Source organism: Cynara cardunculus (genome assembly GCF_001531365.2).
Source record: "Cynara cardunculus var. scolymus isolate 2C chromosome LG 2, CcrdV1, whole genome shotgun sequence".
NCBI lineage: Eukaryota > Viridiplantae > Streptophyta > Magnoliopsida > Asterales > Asteraceae > Cynara > Cynara cardunculus.
Genome location: NC_037529.1, coordinates 39,855,995 through 39,858,142, shown reverse-complemented (window position 1 = coordinate 39,858,142; position 2,148 = coordinate 39,855,995).

Here is a 2,148-nt window from a genome sequence, read left to right as displayed (position 1 = left end):
AGGGATATAATTCTGAACTGCACACTGAATTTAGCCAATAAGGACTTTAGCATAGACCTTATACCGATCGAACTAGGAAGTTTCGACRTAATTGTAGGCATGGACTGGCTGTCCAGAAACCAAGCCGAAATCATTTGTTCAGATAAGCTTATTCGAATCCCTCAAGAAGGAGTGGAGCCAATAGTAGTCCAAGGAGATAAATTGGACCAAGCAATTAAGCTGGTATCCTGCATAAAGATGAGGAAGTACCTAAAGAAGAATTATCCTGCGTACTTGGCCCACGTAATAGATGGAAGAATCAGGGAGGATAACATCGGGGAATTACCCGTAGTTCAGAAATTTTCCGATGTCTTCCCAAAAGATCTGCCAGGCCTGCCCCCGCAAAAACAAGTGGAGTTCGGTACCGACTTGACCCCTGGAGCTGCTCCGGTGGCCAARGCACCATACCGTTTGGCACCCTCAGAAATGCAAGAAATGTCGACCCAACTCCAGGAATTGTTAGACAAAGGTTTTATAAGGCCAAGCCATTCACCATGGGGAGCACCGATATTATTCGTCAAAAAGAAAGACAGATCAATGCGAATGTGCATTGAYTATAGAGAACTCAATAAGTTAACCATCAAGAATAGATACCCTCTCCCCAGAATCGATGACATGTTCGATCAAATTCAAGGGGCATCCTACTTTTCAAAAATCGATTTACGATCCGGGTATCACCAACTGAGGGGTCATAGTTCATTGGTTGAGTGTATCATTAACCAATTTTTTTTGGGGAGGCAGCAGTGGGGAATTTTCTGCAAGCTATAAATTAATCAACAGAATCTTCGTAGTAAACTATTTGAATGATGTTGAAGAATGAGCGGATGAGTTTGGAGGCTCTGGGGAAGTCGGAATAGGAGAGCACTCATCTACACAGAAGTTCGCAGAAAGATTTCCTTTTATGAATTGTGCAATTAATTTCAAATAAGTCATATCCTGTAGTTCCGAAGGGATACAATTTGACCGGTTCGGGAGGAGGACATTCCCAAGACAGCCTTCAGGACCCGTATGGCCATTATGAATTCATGGTAATGCCATTCGGACTAACTAATGCACCGGCCGTCTTCATGGATCTGATGAACAGAGTCTGCAGACCCTACCTGGATAAATTTGTAATCGTCTTCATAGGCGACATATTAATTTACTCAAGAAGCCGGGAAGATCATGAGAGACACTTGAGGGCAATTTTGGAATTACTTCGAAGGGAGAAGTTGTATGCCAAATTCTCTAAGTGTGAGTTCTGGTTACGAGAAGTTCAGTTTCTGGGTCATGTAGTTAATGAAAGAGGAATTCAAGTGGACCGTATAAAAATTAAGGCTATTAGGAACTGCGAAGCCCCTAAAACACCTACAGAAATTTGTCAATTCCTTGGGTTGGCAGGCTACTACAGGCGTTTCATTGCAAATTTTTCAAAATTTGCACTACCGCTTACAGCCTTAACCCAAAAAGATAAGAAATATATCTGGGGCGAGAAGCAAAAAGAGGCCTTCGAGACTCTCAAACAGAAGTTGTGTAATGCACCTATCTTATCCTTACCAGAGGGCTCGGATAACTTCGTAGCCTTTTGTGATGCATCACATCAAGGATTAGGTTGTGTATTGATGCAAAAGGATAAGGTAATTGCCTATGCATCGAGACAATTGAAAGTGCATGAAAAGAACTATACTACACACGACCTTGAATTGGGAGCAGTGGTGTTTGCACTTGAAATATGGAGGCATTATCTCTATGGCAGAAAATGCACCATTTACACGGATCATAAAAACCTTCAGCACATCCTTGATCAGAAAATGTTGAATATGAGACAAAGAAGATGGGTTGAATTGCTCAGTGATTATGACTGTGAGATTAAATACCATCCGGGCAAAGCCAATGTTGTGGCCGATGCCTTGAGCCGGAAGGAAGGTATAAAGCCAACAAGAGTGCGGGCTTTGGAATCCTGGTAAAAACTAGTCTGAAAGCTCAAATCATAGAGAATCAAAAAGAAGCTCTAAGGAAGGAGAACTTAAAGGATGAAACCCTTCATGGCATAGAGTTCAAACTCCAGATGGAGTCTGATGGAGCGTATTATTTGGGAAATAGAATTTGGGTACCTAGGATTGGCAATCT